A 21908-nucleotide genomic window follows, 5' to 3' on the forward strand; every position below is an offset into this window, starting at 1 on the left:
ATTTCTAGTTTGTTAGCTTTTATGTTTTGTTTCCTTATATAAAGGAGATATGTTATATTCTTAGCATCACGTCATCTTTATGTGTTGTTCCTTGTACATCATTACAGTTCCATTAGAATGATGCTCTATGATTCTAAGCTTCCAGGCAGTCAGTTTATCTCTGACTCTGTAAGCCTGGGAGCTGTGTTGCTGTGCTGTTCTATATACATTAAATTACTTAAATATAATTTGATCACTTGGATTCTTTTACCCCCGTCGTCTGGTTTGGGGTCAGACGGTGGGCTTCCACACGTTTTGTGATTTCTTCTTTCCAGTTCAGTCCATTAGCCTTAGCTAACTGGATGCTTTCTATCAGGGTCTTATAGAACCGTTCTACCTTTCCGTTGGTTTCGGGGTGGTCTCAATTGCCTGCTGTGTGCCTGCTTGCCGATTTAACTTATTTGCACTTTCATTTTTTTCATCTGCTGCTTTGACTGTTTGTGCGCGTTTCTCCCTAGCGCTTCGCTGTGCTCCCCCCTCCGCCTCCATTTTGTTGTTATTGTGATCCCTGGAGCCCGCCCCGCCTCCCAGCTGAGCCGCCCTCGCCCCTCCCCCTCCACTATCCATATATGACAGTTCTTCCCGCGCGCAGCGTTCACGCGCAGCGACCGCGCCCAATCCGCGCCGAAGGTGCGCCAAAGGTAAGCCCGTCTACGCCCGTCGCGCCCCCCAGCCCTCTCGCATTACCTACGATGCCGCCACCCTCCTAGCCCTTAACCCCGGTCGCGCCCCCAACTGCGTCCAAGCCGCTCCTGGACACACTCATGGACCTTTCTCTTGCCACTCCTGCAAATTCATCGCCACCGACAACATCCCCGCTAAGACCACACCACAGATTCCCGACCCCAATCACCTACAATGCATCCTTCTCAACACCCGATCGGTCCACAGACACGCCATTGACCTATGGAATCTACTAGACACCATCTCTCCAGACGTCGCCTTCCTAACAGAAACATGGATGAACGCTTCCTCCGCCCCAGACATCACCATTGCCATCCCTGAAGATTATAAGATCACACGCAAGGACCGTACCGGCCACACAGGAGGAGGAATCGCTATCGTCCATAAAAAATCAATCCGCATCTCTACCAGCTCTGACGTCAATCTCGCCAACTCTGAACACCTTCACTTCCAGATCCACATCGACCCCAAGACCACACTCAGAGGCACCCTCCTCTACAGACCACCAGGACCCCGCGCAAAATTCAGTGAGGACATCACCGACTTCATCACTCCACACGCGCTCCCCTCCAAAGATTACATCCTTCTGGGAGACCTCAACTTTCACCTTGAAAAGAACAACGACCGCAACACCACCAGCCTCTTGGACAACCTCGCCAACCTCGGACTTAAACAACTGGTCACCTCCCCCACCCACATCGCGGGTCACACACTCGACCCCATCTTCACCTCCAGCAATCATGTCTCCTTCAGCCATACTACGGATCTCCTCTGGACTGACCACAGCTGCGTTCACTTCACCTACAACAAACCAAAACCCATCAACCACCCCCAACCAACTCTGCAAAGAAACTGGAACAAAATCACCATCGACCAGATCTCCTCATCGCTCCTTCTAAACACCCCAGCCCACTCTTCTAACCCAGACCAAGCCGCCGCCAACTTCACCCTATGGTTATCCAACACCGCCGACACCTTAGCACCACTGAAAAAACGTCAAAGCAAACCTGGCAGCAAGAAGACCTCATGGTTCAACGATGATCTTAAGAAGTCCAAGAAACTCTGCCGCTCCCTTGAAAAGGCCTGGAAAAAAGACCCAACCACCAGCACCAAGGACGCCTTCAAAAACGCCACCCGCATACACCACCAACTAATCCGAATGGCCAAGAAAACAGCATTCAAGGATCGACTAGACAACAACGCCCACAACAGCAAGGAACTTTTCAACATCGTCAAGGAATTTACCAATCCCTCGGCCAACTCCAACGACATCACCCCCTCTCAAGCCCTCTGCGACTCCCTAGCCTCATTCTTCCACAACAAAATTGCAGACATCCACAACAGCTTCGACAACCAACCCGGAGACCAGCCCACCCAACCATATGATGAACATTCTCCCCCCTTGAACACCCTTAACGACTGGAACACAATCTCCACTGAGGACACCATCCGCCTGATGAACTCCATCCACTCAGGATCCCCCACAGACCCATGTCCTCACCACATCTTCAACAAAGCAAACTCCGTCATAGCACCGCACCTCCGAGACGTCATCAACTGCTCCTTCAACTCCGCCACCTTCCCGGAAAGCTGGAAACACGCTGAACTCACCGCTCTTCGGAAAAACCCACAGCGGACCCCACCGAACTCAAAAATTACCGCCCCATTTCGCTCCTTCTATTCCCGGCCAAAGTTATCGAGAAAGCTGTCAACAACCAGCTCGCCGCTTTCCTCGAAGCCAACAAATCCCTCGACTCCTCACAATCTGGCTTCCGAGCAAAACACAGCACTGAGACCGCCCTCATCGCAGCAACAGACGACATTCGAACTCTACTGGACAATGGAGACACAGTCGCCCTCATCCTCCTCGACCTCTCTGCAGCCTTCGACACAGTCTGCCACAGCACCCTTTTACAACGCCTCAGAAACATCGGAATACAAGGAAAAGCACTTGAATGGATCACCTCGTTCCTCACCGGAAGAACGCAGAGAGTCCGCCTTCCACCATTCAAGTCCGAGGCCACTGAAGTCATTTGTGGTGTACCACAAGGATCCTCACTCAGTCCCACCCTCTTCAACGTATACATGAGCCCCCTCGCGGCCATCGCCCGCCAACACAACCTCAACATCATCTCTTACGCGGATGACACTCAACTGATCCTTTCTCTCACCAATGACCCCAGCACCGCCAAAACTAACCTACACGAAGGAATGAAAGAAGTTGCCGAATGGATGAAACACAGCCGTCTGAAACTAAACTCAGACAAAACAGAAGTCCTCATCTTAGGTACATCCCCCTCTGCATGGGACGACTCTTGGTGGCCGGAAGCCCTTGGAAAAGCACCCATCCCGACAGACCACGCACGGAACCTAGGCGTCATCCTGGATTCTTCACTTTCAATGAACAGACAAGTCAGCACCGTATCCTCATCCTGCTTCAACATTCTTCGCATGCTCAAAAAAACATTTCGCTGGATCCCCACTGAAACCAGAAAAACAGTCACCCATGCTCTGGTCACGAGCCGACTGGACTACGGAAACACCCTCTACGCAGGCACTACCGCTAAACTCCAGAAGAAACTCCAACAAATCCAAAACGCCTCAGTCAGGATCATATTAGACATCCCGCGTAACGAACACATCTCTGGTCACCTGAAAGACCTCCACTGGCTACCCGTCAATAAGAGGATCACTTTCCGACTGCTAACCCATGCACACAAATCACTCTACGACATCGGACCAGAATGCCTCAACTCACGACTGTCCTTCTACACCCCTCCCGCCAACTACGTTCTTCCAGCCAAGCCCTCGCCACTGTACCTCGCATCAACAAGACAACCATGGGAGGCAGATCCTTCTCATACCTGGCTGCTAAAACATGGAACTCACTCCCCACTTACCTTCGCCTTACCCAGAACCACCTAGCATTCAGAAAGCAACTTAAAACTTGGATATTTGACAAGTAATCCTCTTCCCCTCCCTAAGCGCCTTGAGACCCTCTGGGTATGTAGTGCGCTATATAAATTCTTTGACTTGACTTGACTTGACTTAGCAAACTGCTAAGTGATCCTTCTCTGAGGAATAGCTCCTGTTAGAACTCAATGACTGTCTTTATGGGGATTTCAGGTACTACCTTCACCTCAGGCCATCTTGAGTACAAAACTACCAGGACTAGGATGTACGGTATGCGTAGTTCTCCCTTCAGAGGGCCTATTATGTCCACTGCCACTTCATCCAACGGTCCCGAAGGGGATGGCCTGCAAATCATGGGCGGTGTGTGTTGTTTCAAGACCCTGTCACTAACCGTACAAGGGATGCAATCTCTTACTTTCCTTAAGATAGTATGATCCATGCACGGCCACCAGTAGTCCTCTCGCATTCTCTGTTTGGTCTTGGTGATGCCCAAACATGACGTCATGGGCTAAATCAACCAATTTTTCCCTCACCGTTTTGGGTGGGATCAGCCTCGTTCCTCTAAACAGACACCCGTCAACCACAGACAGTTCTTCCTTGACCATCCAGAATGGGCGTAGTGTTTCGCTTCGTTTATCTTCGTGTCTCCATGTCCCTTTTACTCTCTCACATACTTCCATAAGTAGGTCGTCTGCCTTCAGGGCCTCTTTCCAAGACTCTTCTCTGATGGCCCCTTGAGTGATCACGCACACATTTTCTGTTTGGAAGTCTTCCTTGTCTTCACTATTCTTGTCTTTGGACTCGTCTTCCTCCTTTTCTTCTACCAGCCGCGAGAGGCAGTCTGCTGCAAGATTCCTCGTTCCAGGTACATATTCAACACAAAATGTGTATTCCTGTAGATTTACCACCCATCGCCTGATTCTACTCGAGATTGCGTCAAGTCCCTTCTTGTTAACACCTTGGCTGCTAATCAGATTTTCCTCCTGTGCTGAAATTTTCAAAATCTCCTTTTGCATGACGAGCTCAGCTCGTCATAAGCACAGCTCCAGTGTACTGCATGACGAGCTGAGCTCGTCATGAGCATGGAAGGAGTTAAACACTTCAACTAGAGGCTTGTGGTCTTTACGAAGGGTTGAATTTTGTACCCCAGATGAAGTCTCTGAATTTGCTCATTGCCCAGTGTACCGCCAACGCCTCCTTCTCAATTACAGAGTAGTTTATCTCAGACTTCTGTAACGATCTTGATGCGAAGGCTATTGTTTCCTCTCCACACGGCCCTACTTGAGCGAGAACTGCTCCTAGCCCTTTTGAGCTCACGTCGGTCGGTACCACCGTCTTTCTGTTTGGTACAAACGCTTTCAGGCTGGGTGCTTCTGCCAGTGCTCTCTTTACATCCTCGAATTCTTTCTGGCATTCTTCGTCCCAATTGAACACTACATCTTTCTTGAGTAGGTGTCGTATGGCGAATGTTCTGCCCGCGAAGTTCCTTATGAATTTACTGTAGAATTCCAGCATTCCCATAAAGACTTTACTTCTTCTTTGTTATTCAGAGGCATCAAGTTTGTTATGGTGTTCTGCAGCTCGGCTTTTGGACGGATCCCACCAGGTGTCAACTTGTGCCCCAGAAAGTCTAGCTCCTTGCACCCAATTCTGCACTTCTCCCTCTTCACAGTGAGGCCTTGGTCCTTAAACCTCGCCAGCACTTGCCTCAACCTTCTGTCATGTTGTTCGTTGTCACTGCCAAACATGAGTACGTCGTCCTGGTAACACAAAACGCCGGGAATTCCTCTCAGTATGCTTCCCATGATTCTCTGGAATACCGCCGCTGCAGAGACCAACCCAAAAGGCATTCCCTTGAATTTGAATGCACCCATGGGCGTCACGAACGATGTAAGTTCCTGTGAGTCTTAATGGAGCTTGATCTGGGAGTAGGCCAAGGTCAGATCCAGTGTGGAGAATACCCTTGCTCCTTCCAGCATACTCATCATTTGTGCAATGTTTGGCAGAGGGAATTTGTCAACGGCCACATCCTTGTTCAATGCCCTGAGGTCAATGCATAGGCGGAACGATCCATCCTTTTTCCTTGCTGCGACGATCGGCGCCAGCCATTCCGTTGCTACTACCGATTCTATGAACCCTAGGATGTATAGCTTTTCCAGCTCGTCTCTTACTGCCTCCTGAATATCTATCAGAAGGTTCCTCGCCTCACCACCGGTACAGCGTTTTCCTTCAGTTTTATCCTGTGAGAGTAATTCTTCAGGCACCCCAATTGGTCATTGAACACCTCTTTGAATTCTGTCTCAATGCTGTCCCTAGTTCCCTTAACTTCCTGAACCAAAATTTGTGGGGTTTTGTTTGGGTCCACGTATGTGCCTAAATCCTTTTGAGCTTGCCACCCCAGAATGTTATCTCCCTTGGAGGATACGTACACCTTAGACACTGTAAGTCTATCTTTATATTCTATTGTGCCCCAGAAGTAGCCCTTCATGCTAATAGGCAGACCACTATACCCCCCTGGTCTGACATCCATTCTGCTCAACTTGATCTTACCCTTGGCCACATTTTCAAATTCTTTTGCATTGATGATCGTGATTTTTGAGCACGAGTCGAACTTTGCCTCTATGCCAGTCCCCTCAATCGTTATAGTGTTTTCGGGACTGCTGACTTGACCACTCTGAACTTGCAGAACGATTTCGTCACACACTCTTTTCATGTTGTCTCTGGTTTTCTTCTTAATGCCCGGACCACTCCTGCAATATTGTCTAAAATGGCCCTTCCTACCACACTTGTTACATGTGTACTTGAGCGCGGGCAATGTTTATCGTTCGCTTTGTGTCCTTGCTTACCGCACCTATTGCAGTTCCCTTTAAAAGACCATCCAACTTTGCTCTCCTTCTGCTCTTTATGCCCCATGATCTGTCCTTTGACTTCCAGTACACTGTCCTGTTCTGCCACTACTTCACTCACCTTGACCTTGCCCTCACTATCATTGTTCTCACTATCTTGCTTTATCTCGCTCACACATTGCATCATGTGTTCTACCTGCTTGGCAACTATAAGTAATTCTCTTAGTGGAGGGTCATCTTTTAACCACAACTCCTCTCGTACACATTCCATTCTGCACGCTAACACAAACTGGTCACTGATTCTCTCTTCACTTGAACCCCCAAATTTGCATGTTGCAGCAAGTTTACGCAAATCAGACACAAAGTCTTCTATAGATTCCCCTTCCTTCTGTCCTCTTTTTCCAAAGTGGTATCTTTCCATGATTGTGCTAGTTTTTGGGAGGTAGTGTAGGTCTAGTTTTTTAATGCTTATTTCGAACTCCTTCAGACCTCTAGCCTCATGTGCCCCCGAACTCAATAGAAACATAGGAGGTGGCGTCACGTTTTGCATACTTCCCACAGTGATCTTCTGAAAGAGTTATATTAGCTTAAATAGGGTAGTGCAACGCAGGGGGTTACACTAGAAAGATAACAAACACATATGTATATTTGACAAAACACATTTTCATCTTAACATATGAAAAATAAGAAAATGTACCCTGGAGCCCACAAGGTGGCACTGTTTTTCTTAAGGCTCACTTTCAGGCAGACTCCCACTCTTATTTAAAAGTATTTCAGAACATTTCCCTTAGCGTGTGACAGGAAGTGCCCTCACAGAGATGAGGAGAACGTTTCTCGCTTCAAGCATACAAAGTACACAGCCTCAAGGAACTTTCTCTCCGTGTTTGACTGCAGCCAACAGCTTATAACAAGGTACACGTGATGGTTTGTTCCTACAATGTCTTGCAAGGGTGTATTTCTAAGTATTGTGTAATAGGTGCGTTTACTGTTCCTTCGCTCCACTTATTCCACACAAAAGCTCTGTACTGCTACGCTTCTCCGAGTTCCTTTCAGCCTCCCACACCTCACTGCTTGGATGCCGTTCGATGCGCCACTCGCAATCACACCGTGAGGCTGTCAATATTCCTCGCTTCCCCCTCAGCACTCTTCCTCCGCCAAAATTCGTTGCCGCTCGATATTCCTCGCTTTCTACTGCTGATGACATGCAAAATTCCTCACACCTTCACCCGCAATTCTTTTCCTTGCGTAACACCTTCATTCAGTATTTTTACCAATCCAATTCCGCACCAATGACCGCAATGTTTCTTTTAGCGAGCTCTCAGCTTCAGGGTACAGACAGTCACACAGCACTTTTAAGTGCTTTCCCTCCCGATTTTACTCGCGTGTGATGTTTCCTCTGTTACACGCACACATAGACTTTCCACGTTTCAGAGTTCTCACGGACAGTACCTTCAGTTTCAGCAAGCGCTTCTGTTTACTTCTTTCACTATTCATTGTGTTCCAGACCTCCTAATATTCCAGTTCACTTTTCACCGCAATGTTTCGTGTTGAGGTCGTGTAAACCTTTTCTTCCGTCCTCGTCGCCAGTGTGGTAAGTACCAAAAGAGGCGAGGGAGGCGATGATAAGTATCTCGAAGTATTTATTAGAGAGACAGGTATCAGTCAGTAACTCTGCACACGACCTCAGCCACAGCTGGAGTCACACCGCAACACCACCGGTCAGGGAGTCATTTCCGGCGCTCGCCTTTGAACCCTCGCAGTGGTGACATTCTAAGTGATGTCTCCACGGAGCGTTCCACGGCGTGTTATGGGACAGTAGGGTGGTGGATGGACAGGGTGGAAGATACCACAACCATCCTATCTGGTCCATTGATACTGCAAGAAAGTGAGCTAAATCAAATGCTGGCCCAGACTAACGACTGGGATGAATTAAAAGAAACAAAAAAGGAACAAGTCAGGACGCCATCCATGGCCTAATCATGACTGAATAGCTTTGCGCCAACTCTCCCCCCAAAGGCATATGGGTCCAAAACACCCAGAAAATCTTCCTCCAAGATATTCTTTTCCATAAAGTTTGGTCGGCCATATCCAGGAAATGCACAAGAGTCTATCTAGTCCTCACCATCAAAACAGCAACAAAACTTTCTGAAGACCTGACAAGATACCGGTAAGTGAAGCCAATCTGAAGACAATTTTGCATATTTCATGTTATTAAAAAAGACTTGAAGAAATTAATAAAGAATTGAATTTTGACTTAAAGCATTCTTCAAAGATAAAGAGATCGATACCAGGAAGAGCGAGACCAACTTACAGAATAAATCCACCTTCTGCCACCAACTCATCTAGTACCAGTGGAAATACAAGCCTTCGAACAGGCCCTGTTCAATGAAGTGGAAAAACTGAAAGAACCAACTTAGAAACCCTTAAAGAACATATCAAAACAAGAACGCCTAGCTATTGAAGAACTACAAAAACAAGAAGGCCTAATCATAAAACCGGCAGATAAAGGTGGTGGCATCATGTTACTTACCAAGGACAACTATGACAAGCAATGTATGGATCTCCTGTCAGACCAAACATTCTACAAAATCCTAAACTAGGTCCTGACACCTAGACTACAGAAAACCATTGAACTGATGACAGACAATGCAGAGACTAACCAATGGATCGACAAAAATGAGTCAGACTTTCTCAAACCCAAGACAGCCAGAACTCCTTATTTCTATTCACTACCCAAAGTACACAATAAAAGAACACCTTCACCTGGATGATCAATGGTGTTAGGCAAAGGCTCCATACTCGAGCCCTTATCGTAATTTGTGGACCATAATCTAAGACCTTTGGTTTAAGGAACCCCCACATACCTGAAAGATACCAGAGACCTACTTAACCAACTAAAGCATCTGACATTCAAGGAAGGGACAATGTGCCTAGTATGACTTGACATGGAAAGTCTCTACACAAGCCTGCCACAATAGAGAACACCGCAAAACGTTGAAGATATCTTGTCCGCACAAGAGTGAGAGTACAATACCCCAAGTCACTTTGTCCTGCAATGCTGCTGTCTATCTCTCACAGAGATTTTTTTTAATACAATGGAACTCTCTTCTTGCACACCCACGGCACTTCTATGGGGAGCACATTTGCCCCAAGTATAGCAGGGCTATATGTAAGTCATTTTGAAACCAAACACATTAATAATGAAACAAACCCCTACAGAGCCAAAATACTCTTCTTGAAACTCTATATTGACAATGTCATCATGATCTGGAAAGACATCCCAGATAGCTTACCAGAATTTCACAGATGGATTAACACCAAAGATGAATTCCTCCAATTTACATAAACAACTGATGAACATCAATTAGATTTCCTGGACATCACAATATACATTAAAAATGACAATATCAACACAAAAACATTTTACAAAGCAAATGCGAAGAACAGTCTGCTCTCTTTCAACAGCTTTCACCCGCTCCACCAAAGAGAAAACCTACCATATAGCCAATTTCTGCGAGTAAGACAAAACTGCAGTAAAATCCAGGACTTCAAGAGGCAAGCTAAAGTCCTGAGCATAAAACTGAAAGCGAGAAACAACCCAGGTAGAGTAATCCAGAAGTGCCAAAAGAGAGCAAGGAACCAAAATGGAGACAACCTATTAGAAACCACAACAAAAAAAAACAATAAAGACATACTCACCGGCGTTACAACGTATAATAAGGCAACCAACACAGTCAAAAAAAATTTGACCAAGAACTGGCACATTCTCACATTAGGGACCCTTAAATGGTCAAAGCCAAGTTTGGCGAATAGAAGAACGAAGAACATCTGTGATCTGTTGTTCCACACAAGACCACAGGTGAACCGTCCTAGAACAGAAACAATAACAATCACGTGGAACCTTGCACCCATTACTGGCCAATACCCCTGCGGATCATGGTCTGTTTGCAAACTAACAAAAATCACCAACACCCTACAACTTAAACCTGATTTCAAATGGACACTAAGGCACCACACAAATTGCAACAAGACCCATGTGATCTATATGATCACATGCTCTTGCAGCGTTAAATACATAGGCATGACCTGTCGGAAGATCAAACGGAGAATCATGGAAAACAGGAGCAACTTTAAATGTCAAAAAATGGACAACAAAAATGAGCACCTACTTTTTATATAAAAAACGCACAATTGAAGAAATAAACTGGGTCCTCCTAGAAAGCCTAATAACAAAAAACAAGAATTCAGAACACATTCTGTTTCAAAAGGAACTGAGATGGGCCCACCATCTGAAAACCTATAATGTAGGGCCTAATGACAATATACCTTGGCACGCAATCCCACACTAATTACAAAAATGTCAGAAATTCAAAAAATGTACCAGAATATCATGGGGCTACCTGCTTCCAACTTAAACGAACGTCATTCTATTAGACACATGATCCACTAACCAAAGATAGCTCCCCAACCCTGTCCATACGAAAGTTTGAAATCTGACACAAAAAGAATGTCACCCTAACACAATGAACCAGGATAAATAGGCAGGAAGTCTTTCCACAATGCCAACTAGAAAAATAAAACCCCATCTGATTTCTAGGAGACCAAAGAAAATATTTATGACGTGCCAATTCTGACCATTATCACCACAATGTCGTAAATGTTTTCACAAAAGAGAATTTTTATTGAAAGAAAAAACATGGGGGCATATTCTCAAGTATATATATTGTCGATTATTTGACACTTTATCTCAGCCAAAGCCGCAATAAATTCATCCTCCCATTCAGAAGCTGGTGCTAACAGCTGATACCACTAGTTTACCTGCGATATCAGCCGCAAAAAACATTGCCGCAAATGACCCGGGCAACTATCGCTAATGAGATGCAGAGTAGGCATTCTCGAGCAAAAACCCATGATAAGACCACTTCACAACATTCTCAACGACCAGCCAGATCTGCGATAAGATCACATAATAGACAATAAGAGGTGTTAGCAGCAGGAATCTAACACCTGTTCTGACCTGGTGCAAAGTCGAACTACAACCTGCAACAGAAAAGGGAGCCCAGCCCAGAGCCACACCTGAAGAACAACAGATGCCAAGGAGCAAACGATCATGCAGCTCGGACCCCCAAGAGCGCCAAAACACCCACCACCACCCACACAGGGACCACCCCCACCCCACGGGGCCCCACCCCGGGCACACCCCACCTCCCCCGGACCAACAGATTGCACATCAACGTCATGAGATCATAAACAAAATAATTTGCCTGATGCCACAGAATCACAACAACTAACAGGCATGTGAGTACAGAAAAAGCTGAATCACTCATTCAGCATTGAAAGTCCAAACAAAATATCACAATCACAACTATTTGTAAGAGTCATGGCGGGTCATCCCTGGACTGTAAGTGACAGCCTGTAAGACAATATCCAAGATAAGAAGGTGTGTCAGGCACTCATCAAAGGACAGAGAGAGAGAGAGAAAGAGAGAGAGAGAGAGAGCTAGAGAGACTGGACAAGGAGCACAAGGACAATCGGGCTCTTGGCTCAGACATGTCAACTGTTGAGTGTGTTTCGCACTTGGTACACCCTAAACCTAAGCCCTGGCATCAATTTCAGCATGAAGGCCACATCACATCCCAGAAATGCAAGCATTAGTCACACTAAAATTAGGCATGAAAGCTCCTTTGTTTAATACACAAGGGGGAAGGACATCCGAACCTCCAACCTTGGTCTTTAATGCGCACCCCCTGAGTGAGATACCATACCAACCTCTCACGACTCCCACACCACGAACTGCGCTAATGAAAGACCAATGTGTCCACACCCCACACACACTTGTCCCTGCTCGAGCAATACCTGCATGGGGGGATGCCCCGGACACATTGGTAAAGAACAACACATACGTCCAAAAGTTGAACACACATATGACTTATTGTTTCAGGCTGTGGCATATCATCCACAGAACTGCCTCCGGTCCGAGGGGTGCTGGTGGTACGACATTAACAAACACAATGGCAGGAAATCCCGGGCACATGCACAACCCCTGTCACGCGGAACTGTACCATGCAAAAATGCTGCATCTGTTGGGAGCACTTCCAATAGCAGATTTGCGAATCAATTACTGTCTGAGTTTCCGGCTTGCGTATATCACATGCATCCAGCCCTGGTTCCACTGTCGATAACGTGCATTGATGACATTTATCAGGGTGTACCTTTTGGTGCAATCAGTGCCGTTACATTCATCCTTGTATATGTGAGTGAACATAGACATGACACATCTGTGTGATTTTGAATGTTTTATTCACATTCTCTGAAGTGTTGGAGCTGGAGCAGTACATGGCCAGATGAAGCTCACATCACGTGGTTGCCCAGTGGTGGGCCAACCAGAGTCCTTGGGGGAATGCAAAGTTAATCTGAAGAGGCAGAGTTCAGTCCGCAGCAAGATTGCTCTGTCATTGGTACCAGAGCAGATATGGCAGGAAATGTCGGGGTCCAGGTGAATGGCGCAGAGCGTTTCAGGGGACAGTGGGAGGTGTTGTTCCAGGGCATGATGCATAGGGCTGAACCAGGCAGGGACAGGCCATGTGGGGGGGTACTGATGCCACTACCTCCTTCCTCACACAGTTATTACCCTCCACACCCTACTCCTCTGAGATGTTTCTGTGTCCGGTGTGTCAGGTGTGTTTGTGGTGTTATGGCGGCATCACTGTGGGCCACTGACACATCAGGGTGCGAAGGTGATAGGGCTGCTTCACTGTGTGCCAATCACACATCAGGGAGCAGAGATGTGTGTGTTGAGGTTCCTGCAGCAGTTATCTATGACAGGCTCAGTGGGAGCAATGGTGGGATGAGGATTTGCAAGGCATGGAAGGTCCCAGCTAAATCTCGCTGATGTTCAACCGTGGCAGCCCTACTTCCAGCCTGCATCGGCTCCATGGTCTCCACTGTCCTCCGCATTTGTGCCAACTCTGTGCTGTCATCACTGTAGCCTGTCCGACTAGACAGTTTTTGTACCCGAGTAATGGACCCAGCAATGTCAGCCAAGGATTGTTGGCGAGCATGGTGCGGACTGTGGGTGTCGGTTAGGGATGGTAAGTGGTCCCTGATGAGACTCAGACACCCACGTATGGCTTTGAGTTTGGCTGCCATGAGGTCAAACTCCTCCTGCAGCTGATCAGCCACCTTCTCCTGGCACCCTAACACACGGCATTGGAATTCCATGTGTTGGTCAGTGGGGTCCTGTGAGCCAGCCGTGGTGGTGTTTGCTTCTTTGTGTGATCTGTGCAGGGTCTGGGGTCACCGCGATGCAGCTGGGCTGCCCTGCTCCTGGGGGTGGGGTGCAGAGGATGTCCATGAGCGTTGAAAGGTGTCTGGGCAAATGTGCAGGGTTTCCTCTTCATCATCACTGTAGAGATGTGTGGTCTACTCTGCAGGAGGTGTTGATTCTCCCTTTGCAATGTAACGGGGAGATGCAGGTTAACAGTGTGTTCCATGTATGTTCACGCATTGGAGATGTTTACATTCAGACTGTAGGACAATGTACATTTTGGCTGTTTTAGTGGAGCTGGCTATTGGATGGGAGACAGTGGACATTTTGACTACATGACGGATGTGAGATTGAACTCCTACATTATCATCTCACAGTGTCATGCAATGCCAGATATGATTGCACGACACGCACGATCGGGACCAGTGGTGTCCTCTGTCCTGTGGTGTAAGGGTTGCACTTTGTATGACATTGTCATCAATGTTGATGTACTGCGATTGCTATGTGTGTGTGCTGCATTGTTGGCGAGATGCCCCGGCAGTTCTGATTTGGGGGTCCCTTATCCCTTTCAGTCGATGTGCCATTGACTTGTGTGTTTTTCAGGTGCTGGGATGTTTGCGACTTGGGTCATTTGTGCTCTTGAACATATTTTGTACTCTTGTGCATTGTTTGTCTGCAGATGTGTTTTTGAGCGCTCAAATATGTGACATCGAAAAAGATACGAGAACTTAGGGGCATATTATCAAGTCAGGCGATAAAATTATCGCCGCTTTATCGGCAGAAAACTGATGATAAAGCGGCGATAATGGGCTTGATATTATGCTCTATGGAATTCCAATCGAAGCCCATGTTAGATGTCTTCACATCTAACATGGGCTTCGATTGGAATTCCATAGAGAATATTATCAAGCCCATTATCGCCGCTAAAGCGACGACAATTTTGTCGCCTGTCTTGATGATATGCCCCAACTGCTATGTTTGAAAATTAGAAAAAATAACTTCATGACTTACTGCATTGTTTCTTATGATTTGAAATGTGTACACTTACAATTCCAGCATGATTATTCGGAGCACTTTGGTATATAATTTGTGAACCTTTGAATGCAAATGTTTAAGCATCACATACTGAAGGATAAGATCAGAAGAGATTTACACTTGCCTATTGTTTTTATGGTCTTTTTCCCTCTCTTGTTACAGGTACAATTCATCTATAACAAGACAAAGTGCTAATTACTACATGCAAGAAGAAGGACATTACTTACCTTCACACATTACAAAATAGTAAATGTGCAACCACTTGGTCCTGAAGAAAGCCCAACAGGGCACCCTGGGCCTGAAACACCCCTCCCTCTTTTAAACTTTACCCCATCATCAACACACTAAAAAATAGACCCAACAGATGGAGATGATTTTAGAGGCACTTCACTCTCACCATCCCTGATCACAAATGTGAATACGAGTTGGACTCCCTCCAGGTGGAGGAAAGCATAACAAGACCCGATGATGGTTCTCTTCACGTAATAATAATTGCGGAAAATCCAGCAATGGCCCCAACGGCTTCAACGAGAATGAGGGTCTTTAAAGACGGTAAGAACCCAGGACCCTGGCTGGCTATAAACAGGACAAGTGACTCATTCTCCTTTGATTACTTGCTTATCGGATGGAGCTGAATGAATTTCAGCTTCTCTCTCCATCACATGATTATAGGATTATATGTGACACTTAGCTGCTGCTTCTTGCCCACCATCAATCTAACTCCTAATTTCCCTAATGTATGTGCATGCATGTGCTATTATCAATATGGATGGTACCTTTTGACCTAGATGTGTGTGTGGAATGTGGGAAGAATCGTATTTTCATGGTGGTAACAGTGATCACAGCGTTTCCCCATGTCACTTGTATTGCACTTTGTTGTCCCTGCACATGGCGAGTGATGTGGCTCTCTCTAGCAGAGCTAGGTTTTTCAGCTATGCCCCTTTCTGAAACCTTCATTTTGGCCTACATTTGGGGATCTTCTGTGGGCCGTTGAGTGTTTTCCCTAGAACCTTCTTGTAATGCTGTCTCAGTTGTGATATATTGGAGCGGGGTCAGATAGCTTTTTCGTGGCCCACGTGAGTCTGATGTGGCAATGACTGGGATCGAGCATATATCTTTCTTGGATGATGTGTCTGTAAGTGACTATGGGGCATATTAACAAGCAGGGAGTTAAAAATTATCACAGTTTTAGTGGTAGAAAACCGCTGCTAAAGCGGCGAATATGGGCTTGACAATATGGCCTTGTGAATTCAAATAAAAAACCATGTTCTGGTGTGAACCTGGGATTCTATTGGAATTCTCCAGGGCATATTATCAAGCCCATTATCGCCAATTTAGCGGCAGTTTTCTGCTGCTAAAACAGCTATAATTTTAACGCCCTGCTCGATAATATTCCCCTAAGTATTTTTTGTTGACAGGCTAAGACACAACTGTGATGGATTCGCACTGGGGCCATGAAGGTCATTCTACAGAAACACTCTCTTTCTCTTAGCAACCCTATTCTCATCCTTTGCATCCCAGATGTTTCTGGTCCTGCTGATCCCAGCTGGGACTTGGGACTGTATGCGGCAGTACACTGCTGCCGCTGTTGCGGAGGGATATGGCCCAGTGAGCAGACTTCAGACATTTGAACGCCTTGGGAGAGGAGAAAGAAAAGTTTTGCTTAAGCTGGGAGTGCGGTGCAGGGCCAGAATTAATTGTATTGTGCATAACAGAGATGATTAACTGTGATGGTATTTCTTCATACTGTCTTGGTGCCCTGAGGATCTCTGTCTGGATTGCGGAGTTTTCATAAAAAACATTTTATTTATTGTGTAGGAAACCTGGCTCCCGACATGGAAACTTCCCCTCGTTTTGCAGCTGAGAGGAGGCCTCCACCAATTGGAGGAAAAAAATGTTGAAGAATGGAGTCCCTTCATATGGGCCCTATTTTACTGACAGGTGCGGGGACCTGGGTGCCGGTTTTTATGTGCTAGAGCCACTCTGCCCTTTCATCGGAGTGCCCACCCATCTGAGCGGATGTCGTATTGGCAGTTTAGGTCTCGCAGCATATTTGGATCTTGCGATTGCGTAAAGGCAGTGACTCCACTTACAATCACATCTATGTGCCATGGCTGTGGCCCCAGTTCTTGCTGGGCTGGGCTCTCTATCTGTTGTGGATGCTGCCAGGTGGTCATACACCCACCTGATACTTGTGACGGTGATGTGGTTTCTGACTGATTTTCCTGCAACTGAATATGAGGTGGATTTGGGTCAATCTGAGGTGGTGTTATAGATGAGATTCTTTGGGGACTGGCCAAGATATTTGTTCATGATTTGCCTTTAGGCGGCATCAGTTGGCCATGTGGCCCATTCAGTAAAAATAGTAGCACTCTCTAAGGCTTTGCAGCGTTCAGCCTCCCTGACCTCTGCCACTAGGCCGGGGTGGATCCCTTTGGGGTTCTGCAGTGGCCCCCTTGAAGACTGGTGCATTGGCAGGCTTGTAGCCAAAGCCGTTCCCTCAAGGGTGCTCATTTTAGTTTTTGTTGGACCAACTTGGCGGTGTCCCTTTGGGCTTGCTCCTGCTTTTCTCTTTCATTTGCCTGCTCCTTCATATGATAATTTAATATGTGAGGCTATACCTATTACGCTATTCAGTCCACTCCAAATGTGAATGGGAAATCCAATTTTTTTAACGATGTTGTAGAAGAATGCAATCTGGGGGCCCATGTGGTTCCATTTATTTATTTATTTATTTTTTTAATTTTTGAAACCTTTATTGCACAATAATTGCAAAACAAATACGGGCCTACAACCATCCGGCCGGCCTCGACACATATTCATGCAAAGTAGCAAGCAAAGTGATAACTCGATAGTATCTGAGCATAAAATAGCAATCAATCTGGGTTACACTGGACATCTTCGCACTACCGAGCGACAGGAGAAGTGAACAGGGGCGGTGGGTGACATTTTAAAGTGGTGGGGCGCAAAGTGATTTGCATACAGCACCGTAGCGAGCGAGTGTAGCGAGCGAGCCGCAACCCCAAAAGGGGGGTTTGGGGGGATAACCCCCCCCAAGAAAATTTTGAAAAAAAAGAAGAAAAATCGTGCATTTTCAAGCACATTTGAGAAAGCAGGAAGGTTAATAAAGCAATTGAGAAAGTGCAGTTATTACATTAATAGATGGCATAACATAGGTAGCTGCTTATTCAGTATAACCACAGAGCTTCATACATTCCGTCCTATTACAGACTCCCATATTGGCATTAAAAGTACCCTCCAGCTTATCAGCTTCAGCAAGGTTTCCAACAGCATAGCACCCCTTTGCTACACACAGATTACAGGTTCAGCCACATGATGAAAATAGCAACTCATTCAGTGTGATAATTAAGGGAGCAGAGAGCATGGAAAACATATTTAGTGATGGGCCGAGCAAAACACAACAAACAAATTTACTTCTTTTATCTCCTTTATTTCAAACCATTTACAGGGCTCAGGTGTTTTAAACCTTGTGAAAACAAGCTAATTTGGTGAAAGCATACTTAGACATCTGTATTTATGTATTGTATTTGTAGACTGGACCAAAAAACGAGTGAAGGGGCTCCACCAAAGCACCTCTCCCTTAATTATTTACACATAAATTGCATGCGGTCTGACAAGTCTGCCAAAGCTGCAGCAGATGAGCTGGGGCGTGTACTCCTGGCTTGGTTGCTGGGGCGTTTACTCCTGGTCTGGGTAACGCTGCAGAGCTGCAAACTAAGGCGCTACCAGGTAACCAAGACTCAAGTACCACCACAGCATCAATCTGTGCAACCATTCAACAACAACTGGTTCAAATATGTTCTCTCAATGTTTCAAGCTATATTACAAATGTCACCAAAAGATGTTGATATTTCACTTCTGTTCTTGGATTTTCGTCACAATAAAATACACTGAACATAATCTTCACAAAAGTTATTTACAAAAGTTTAATCTATAGCCATTATAAATTACAATAAGTTTCATTAACGTATTAATTATAAAAAAAATAAAAGCCATTGCTCTTACCTGCACAGGCCGCAGCTGTCTAGACCTCGGAAGAAAAGTGCTGATGAGGATTGATAATGAGAGCAAGTTGGGCAAATGCATTTTGACGCTGTCACGACTGAACAATCAGGTACTAGGTAGGACAAGACAAAAAAACTGTTGCAAAAATCTAAACAATGGGCTAGTAACAATACCATCAAAATACAACGCTCCGAATAAGTTAGCAATGGGAGCATTTTCTTGAGAGAAATTGATACACAAAAGACTTTTGAAATGACCTGGAGTTGTGCTGAAATCAAAAACCTATAATCAGTTGAATACCAAGAGGACGTCAACCTAATATATTGGACCAGGTGGTTGTCCAAACTTGTGATTGAGCCTTACAGATTTGGATTGCCGTTTAACAGTCATTGATCTAGAGATAGTTTGCCTGCATCCAGGAATGGATGGCTGGCAGGTAACTTTACTGTCAAACCACCCCATCAATACGAAAGAAAATCTGGGTGTCAACCACAGATATAATGAAGCAGAGACAAAAGTGATTTATCAGTTAATAGTAAATCAGGAAAAACAGCTGACACTAGCATTGAATATAGCAGTGCTTAAGGAGGCGATATGAGGACCTTTGAAAGAAAAGGTAAATTGAGTGTGAAAAGAAAGGGAGAAGCACTACCTCATTGCGTAATTAGTCAAAAAACAACTAAACCAATGGAAAAATGTTCTCCCTACCACCAAAGTTGCCAAAAAGTTGACCAGACGGCATGTTCAATTTTGTCCAATGCTGCCAAGAGATCCAATGACGCGAGAGCCCTGACACTACTGACATCAAAACACTGATATAACTCATCCACGAGAGCAAGGAAAATCCACTTGATAGATTGAGTGAGTATCAAAGAATGAATGACAGTAGAAGAAAGAAATAAAGGGAACAGGGTAGGCATGGTGAAACATTATAGGCGGCCATGTCAGACTGCTCACCACAAATATGTGAATCGCCTGTACGCTCTACAACTTTTTTCCCCGTTTGCCTCCAATATTTACAGAATGTAATTCCTTCCAGGTAAGAGGTGCTAGGTCACTCAGCAAGTCTTAAATAACTGTTCCAGCCACCTAAGGAGACGAGGTGCAGATGCCCTGAACACAGCTTGCACCATTGTTGGTAAAGACAGTTTACCCTTTTTCAGGATTGTATTTTCATCCCACACTCTCATACCTGCCAACTGGTTCAATGCCATCTAGTGCACACCGAACATAACTTTGTATTCTGCTAATTGCAGGTATTATTTCTCCAGACATTAATGTCCTAGCAGAGAAATTGTATTGACCCCAAAAAATATAAAGTGACTAAAAATGTTGTGTGTGACTTTGGACTACTTTCTAGCTATGACTAAACTCAGCAAGGAGGCATGCCTTAGTCACATCCAAATACCAGCCCCTAATCTGAAAAAAAAAAAAACTGAATGCAGGGCAAGTGGGGAGGGGGGAGAGGGGTAGAGAAGGGTCTGGTCATTGCAGCCATAATAATGCAGGTGTCGGTACACATGCCATTCCTGCAGGAGGCCGCCATGGATAGTGGGATGACCTTTACAACCGCTTCAGTACAGCTTGCTGCATTAAAGGGCTGACGAAGTGTAGTGTGGCCCGTCAGCCGCTGCAGTACACGTGCCAGCATCTGAGGGGGTGTCAGGGTGTAGTGTGGCCCTTCAGCCGCTGCAGTACATGTGACAGTAGCAGTCGGGGTGTAGTGTGGCCCTCCAGCCGCCACGTGCCAGCACCAGACGGGGTGTCATTCCGCATATATATTGCAGCACTGCAACACAAGAAGCTCTTGTGATAAATCTTACTCAGTTATACTAAAATAGCTTGAACGGCAAAGCTTTTTAAGGTCACAATTACAAAGGGGTCAGGATGGGCCTCTGTGCAGCAAATCAGGAGGGTTGTAAAAAGTACTACATCCCCACTCAGAGTATTTAACTCCTTCACACACCTTGCTATGCTGTATCAAGGGTAAAAAAGCAAATGCTGAAGCATGTTTTAGCACAGGAGCACCTGGGCCTGCAAACCCTACAGTGCAGAGAGTTCAGTTTTAACCGAGCAAAAAAGTCTTATTTAAAAGTCCATATGATAAACCCACCTACTTAAAATGTCGTGGAGCATGGAAATAAGGCAGAGATTAACATCACCTCAACACTGGTATAAACTCCTCTGCACATCAATACAGACAACTAATGATAAACATGATCGCCAACGTCTTATTCCATACATTCCTGAGAAAAGTCCTGAATCGGGCAAAACTGCATTTTCTGATCGTGGAAACATAGCTACTGTATTAGGAATATTGCCTCCGATTTAGGATAAAAATGTAAAGGCGTGTCTAAGGAGCAACTCTGGCTTGTCCTAATTTTGCCCCAAAACAAACAGTTGCTACATCGGAGTGGTGTAATCTTCACCTAAGAAATAGAAGCAACAACTGGAGGCAGGTGCCCAGATGTCAATTCAATCAAACCCTCATATGCCCTCACATGGCACAGGATCAGTGCCTGCGCAAAGCCCACCAGATATTTTCGATAGCTCCGCAAAACATACTAGACAACACTGGATACACATCTCGAACCGGACATTGATCATTGAAGTAAAAATTGTCCTTCACATGAGCAGGCACAACACAGGACCATAAGTAAGAAGGAGGGGGAACTGGTGGTCAATGGCCAGTCGTTAAAGAATGCCTGGGCGTATGAAATTTCAGGTTATCCCACTTAACACATGCGAAGTTCATTTAGTCCCAGATTTATATTTGCAGTTTCGTCCTCAGCATAAAGCAACACAACGAGAGAAAATTATACTACAACTTGTTGACGTCAGACACGTGGAGATGTAATCAAACGTTCCCTCCATGCACAGAACACAATTACAGTGGCTTACCTGTTATCCATAGAAGTCACTTCCCACCTGCCTCTGCCACCTGCCTGAGTTACCTGTTGCTCACCTGTCACCCATTTGTTGCGCCAGGTGCCCCCTTCTTCCTGCCTTAGACAACTGTCACCTGCCAGTACCTCCCAAGTGCCTGTGGCCCCTAGGGCCTGCCTGTCTGAGCCACCTGTCACCCCGTTGACTCTCCA

At 45.8% G+C, this 21908-nt stretch overlaps 1 pseudogene; it reads right to left on the reverse strand.

The window, feature by feature from the left end:
- Window positions 1-5441, reverse strand: part of LOC147709924 (olfactory receptor 2D2-like) — a 40027-nt pseudogene extending 34586 nt beyond the window's left edge.
- Between the last annotated feature and the right edge of the window lie 16467 nt (window positions 5442-21908).

This window comes from Lissotriton vulgaris, chromosome 6 (genome assembly GCF_964263255.1).
Source record: "Lissotriton vulgaris chromosome 6, aLisVul1.2, whole genome shotgun sequence".
NCBI classification, from domain to species: Eukaryota; Metazoa; Chordata; class Amphibia; order Caudata; family Salamandridae; genus Lissotriton; species Lissotriton vulgaris.